The following is a 6,147-nucleotide window of genomic DNA, read 5'->3' on the forward strand; positions in this document are numbered from 1 at the left end:
TTACAAGCGTAGCCTTATCAGCTACGCTTTAGAAAAAAAGTCACGCTTTATACCTACGCTTAGAAGTGTTGCCTTATGAGCTACACTTTTAAGCGTAGCCTCAAATTCAAAAAGGCCACACTTTGTAGCTATGCTTAAAAGTGTTGCCTTATTAGCTACACTTTCAAGCGTAGCCTAAAAGGAAAAAATCTACGCTTTTGCTGCTACGTTTAAAATTGTTGTCTTATCAGTTACACTTTGAAGCGTGACCTCTGCTACTATATTGCCCACATTTATCAAGTGTTGTCTTTTTATCTAATGTATGACAACACTTTGAAGTGTTGTCCTTGCTCACATGCATACACAATTTACAGTCTTATGCCACAATTTCTAATTATAATACTCCAATATTATATTGCAATAGATAGAAAAATTTAAATTAGGTTATGTATGTTAAGTGTCTAAACAAATGCAAACTATACATAACAAAAATTCAACATTTAGCGTCAAATTAAATTTTTTTTGTTAGCATTAGTATTGATTTGGTTTTGATTTGAGTTTTATTAGTGTTACTAATAATATCGATAAACTATAGGCTTTATTGGACCATTTAAAATTCTAAGTATCAAAACTTAAAATGATATGCTAAAAGATAAAATAATAATATCTATGAGATAAAATGATCTAATACATCTTCAATCTATATTCCAAATTTCAACTACACACTCCAACTTCACGAGCGTCCTATCACCCCTCTGAATATTTTAAAAGTGAAATATAAAAAAAGTCATATGCAGATTTGTATTGAGCAGTGATATGAACGCTCCTGCCACATCACATCACATTTTTTAATATAAAAAAATTCTTTTTCTTTATTCTATAAAATTATTTTACAAAAATAGTAATTAAGTAAAATATTTTTAAAATGAAAAAATCTTCTTATCAATAACAAAAACAACCTTTGTTCTTCCATCACTAATTCTTTTTCTCTACTCTACAACCATAACTAGACCCATTTTTTTAAGATCCTTCACCAAAAAATGATACAATCAGACCCAAGCTCAAAACTCAATCGACAAAGAGAATATCAAAGGTTTCCTAATTGACTATCTAAAACAAGATACTGTAAAAGGAAAATTTTGTCTTCTTCACTTGTTTGCTGAACTTGAATCGGCCCTTCATCAACCTGGTGCCAAATTATTTTTCATGATTTTTTTTTCTAAATTCATCGCAATTCAATCTTCGAAAATTTTCAATTTTCTTTTAATTATAGCTGATTCAACCCTCAAATTCTCTATTTTTGCATAGTCTTCTATTTTTTTTCGTCTTTTTTGATTAATGAAATTTTAACCCAAAATCAATAACAAATCAATGGCTAAAAATTCATTTTTATCAATTTTAGGGTTCAAACTTTTAGCTATAGTTAGTTTAGTAGGAATATTGAAAAATGAATATTTAGTATGATTTTTGTATAATATACTGTTCGTTGTAGATTTTGATAATCAAAATCGTTTTAGATATGAAAAAAAAGAGAGATAAAGAATGCATCAACCTTGTAAATCTTGTGTTTGATCTTGAATTTGCTTCTCCTAAAGCGATGAAAACAAAGTATGTGTTGATGGTGATTTAAGTGGTGGTTCACATCGGAACTGGTTGTTGAGTTGACATATGTGTTTTTTCTCACATAGTGGAACAACAGATATTTGTGATGGATTTTTAGTAGAGTGACTTTGAGAAGTGTGTGATTCGTAAATGAGAGGGAGCTTAGTGATGGAAGAACTATGGAGGCAGAGACCTGGTAGTAAAGAAGTCAAGTTCACTTGGTGGATCAAACAAGTCATCACTGCTGGTGTAGTTGTTGGAAGAAGAATAAAGAAAAAAACTAAAAAGTAACAAATAAATAAAAGAAAGTATAAATTGTTATAAATCCATTGAATTGTGTGGATCGTCCTTTAGATATACTCAAAACTTAATTGTATTCATGTATACATGTTTTCAAGGTGATAAGAACCATTTGGATAACTATGTACCTACTAATTGAGAATTTATCATGGTGACCTTTGGGGTGATATCTCAACTCTATAAATAGAGATATCATTCACCTTTTGTAGAATATACTTGAATAAGAAGAAAGTCTTCTCTTCCATCTTACTTCTCTTGTTTTCGTCTCTTTATATTTATATTGCCATGAGCTTGATTTTATAACACGTTATCAGCACAAGTCTCTATCTAATTGAGAGTGAGTTCTTGTTTTTCTTTAGCTCATATTTTGGTTGATCTCGTTATGAAGATCAAAGTATTATATGCATAAAATCAGGAACCGAAGACAAGACATATACTACTATTGGTTGAATATGACATGCTATACAAAACATCTTAAATGGAAAAAGGTATAAAATTTTAATAGCATGAGTTTGAATATTATTTTGATTGTTTTGAAAGACTCAAAGAATAAATCATGTTGTACTTCGGTTTATTATACCGTTGGTTAAGAGTAAGACGATGGATTCAAGTTTCATCGCACCAAAAGGGTAAGACATCACGTTAAAGTCCGGATGCACCATAATAAAAAATATTTGAGGATAAGATGATAGATTCAAGTTCTATCGCACCAAAAGGGTAAGACATCAATTAGAGTTTTGATGCACCGTGATTGGGTTCAAGTCCCACGGAATTATGGCCTAACACGCCTTATATGGGTAAGACATTGAGTTTGAGCCAATGCACCATAACGATGATAAAATGATGACTAAGAAAAATAATATATTTTTTGATGAAATGTCTTGAAATTCAACATATTGAATTTGCTCCATTCCTTGAAAAGAATGTGGTAGCAGTGATTGATTAGTCTGAAAGATGACAAATAATTAATGATAAGAATAAGGGCGTGGAGGAACAGAATTATAATAGTCATCATTGTGGTAATGCAAAAAGGAAGAACACTATGAGTTCTTCAAATAGTCCTTCAAAATGTGAAGGCAATTTTTATCATCAAAATGGTATGAAAGGTCATTAGACTTGTGAATGTTGTCAAATTGATAATTTGACTAGTTTATAAATTCTCTATCATGATACAAGAAGATAAAGTGATGGTACACTTGATCTTTCAAAGTGATGTTGAGGTGTGTCATGGAAATATGATGAATTTTAAAGCCATGACAATGTGCTTATAATGCAAATTTATGAAATACATATAAATAATTAGTTCATTCCTTGAAGAGAATGTGACTTGTGATGAGTAATGTGAATGCTCGACCAATCTATAATAGAATGGGTCCAGATGTGATAAAATTATTATGGGTTGGATATATGCCACTACTCAACTCTATGGAAGGTTTGAGAAAAAATGATACATGTCACTTCTCATCTCTACGGGAGATTTGAGAGAAAATAAATTTTATTTGGCAGAAATGGCTAATTGTATTGTACGTTTTATACGTCACTATGGTATAAACTACCGAAAAGGCAAAAGAAAGAAATAGTTCTTACCTATAAGGATTGTGGTCATTATTGTGTGACAATACAAATTTGTCATTGGTTGTGTACCTATGGTACAACAAAAGTAAAGCAAGAAAGACGTCTTGCTCGTAATGATTTTGAACCTGACAATAATAATATAATTTCCTCCTTGAAGGAGATGCTCACCATAGGGATGGTGTCATGCAATATGTGATAGTACACAAAATTAATTGCAAGCTCTAACGAGTTGTGCTATTATCAGAGGAATAATATTGGGGTTGTAGTAAGTCTCAAAAGAAACTTTTTAAGTTTCGGATGAATTGAAAATAAATACTGAGACTATAAATCACTACAACCGAAGAGGGTTATAAATGTTTATATAAAAGATTACCCCACTTTTCCTCTTGTTTGTTCCATACAAACATGTACATGCTGATGAAATCACATGTAAAAGTAAATTATAAGTATACTAAAATAAAGATCAGTTGGAATGATTGGTTGACCATTCCGATTAAATGTGATGCAAATGTGATTGAGAATTCAGGTGATTTATATAATGAAGAAATAAAGATTCTTCAAGAATTCTCTTGTGTTGCTTGTTCTCTTGATAAAATGATGATTGTACCAGCTAAGATTGGGACTGTAATCCCTTAAAATTTTTGAAACATATAAAAGGGTGAATATGGGCCCGTTCACCTGTCATGTGGATCATTTGCAACTATATGATTAATGTATTTATGCGATGGTCACATGTATTTTGTTGTCAACTTACAAATTGGTTTTTGTAAGGTTGTTTGCTCGAATTGTTAAAATTAAGAGCACAGTTCCAAACTATGAAATTATATTGATAATGCTGGTTGATTTAGCAGAAATTGTATGCCTCCAATTATAGCTAAATCATGGTTATGAGAACAAAACTCCCAAATAAGATTTGGTATGAGATAATTTTATTTAACATGTAGCAACACATGTATGCATCAAACCAACAAGGTTTCCCCATTAAAATTGGTTCAGGGTCAGGAACCATATAATTTTCATCTAAAATATTGAATGTGCGGTTATGATTTTAATTGCTCCACCACGCACAAAGATGAACTTCCAAATAATGTTGGAATGAATGTTAGATTTTCTAACATTAGGGGGAGAGATGATTGACAGCTGAAAATTATGTGTGAGGTTAATTATGAATTATCTAGATCCTCGTTAAATAAATATGTGAACTTAAAGTTCAAGGGATAATTCAGTTGCATAATGTTGCAAATCAGTTGCCAGATGAATGCACTGACCCTATGATATAATTCAGCTGCAAATGCTCTAATGTGAAATCCTTGAAGGACAGAGTCTATGATACGCCGAAAGCGTAATAGACCAATTGATTCCAAATATAAAATTTCTTAAAGAAGGAAGGAGCAAATGATAAATACGGTCATGATAATGAGGCAAGTGCTATAAAAGAGCACATTGACATAACACTTCATAAAATCTTGAAAAAGGTTCAGGTACCTGAAATAATAAAAAATGACGAGATCTCGATAAGTCATGTCTTGTTGGAATCGATATCAAATAACCGTCGACGGTATCTTTGATATGAGGTAGCGCTCAATGATATAAATTGTGATGAGGATCTTGAATTCAAATCTGTCATATAGTGTGGACAGATAAATGGTTGACCAAGTAAAATGCATAATTCAAGTATATTTTGTTTCACTTAGAAAAGTGACATTTTGGACTGGTAGTCCATAAATCAAGGTATAATGTCAGTGGGGTACAAATAAATTATTATGCGATAGTATAACCGTAAGATATCAAATACGGTTTGTGCCTTGGGGCATTAAGGTTTATCGTAAAAATCCTGACATTAGTGGAGATGTTTTCTCCTTTGGTGGATGAAATGAGGTTTGTTTTGATCTGGCAACATATGAAAACTTGAATGCATGTAAATGAATAATTGTAATGTCTAGCTAGACAATGAAGGTTATATGAAAATCCTTGAAACAATCGAGGTGTCTGAAGCATATAAGAGTTTGAAAGAAACTTATCCAATAAAGCTTCAAGAATCCTTATATGGATTGAAATAGTCAAGGAAGAAAAAGGGTACAAAAGAATGACCCTAATTGTCCTTGTATTTTTATGAAAAGGTCTTGGTAAGATAAAATTTTGTCTTGACCTACAGATTGATAATTTGACAAATGAAATATTTGTCTAACAGTGCACATACACTGAAAAGTTTTGATGCAATTTTATATGGATAAATCGCATTCATTGAGTACCCCAATGATTATGAGATCACTTGACATAAATGATGATTCAGTTTGATCTCAAAAGAAGGATGATGAGTTTCTTGGTGATGAAACTCTATCTTGGTGCAATCAGGGCACTAGTGCATCTTACTAACAATATTTGACCAGATATATGTTTTGCAGTAAATTTACTGGCAAGATTCAGTTTCTCCCCGATAAAAGGACATTGAAATGGTGTTGAGCACATGATTGAATATCCTCGAAGGACCATAGTTATAGGTTTATTCTATCCCGAGGAATCCAAGACAAAATTGATTGATTACGCAGATGCAGAACATTTATCTGATCCGCATAAAGTTCTATCTCAAGCACGCTATGTGTTTGCATGTGGAGGCACAATAATATCCTGGCGATCAATGAAGCAAATGTTGCTATGCAGAAATAAAAGTCCTCCATGAAGCAAGTCGAA

General features: G+C 31.9%; 1 long non-coding RNA gene across 1 annotated transcript; it reads right to left on the reverse strand.

Moving 5' to 3' along the window:
- Positions 1-823: 823 nt before the first annotated feature.
- Positions 824-5,929, reverse strand: LOC138348873 (uncharacterized). Its single transcript, XR_011221453.1, has 2 exons — positions 1,532-5,929; positions 824-1,165 (listed from the first exon to the last, which is right to left on the reverse strand). It is a non-coding gene; the product is annotated as an uncharacterized lncRNA (long non-coding RNA).
- Between the last annotated feature and the right edge of the window lie 218 nt (positions 5,930-6,147).

The sequence above is a fragment of the Solanum lycopersicum genome, chromosome 1 (assembly GCF_036512215.1).
Source record: "Solanum lycopersicum chromosome 1, SLM_r2.1".
Classification (NCBI taxonomy): domain Eukaryota; kingdom Viridiplantae; phylum Streptophyta; class Magnoliopsida; order Solanales; family Solanaceae; genus Solanum; species Solanum lycopersicum.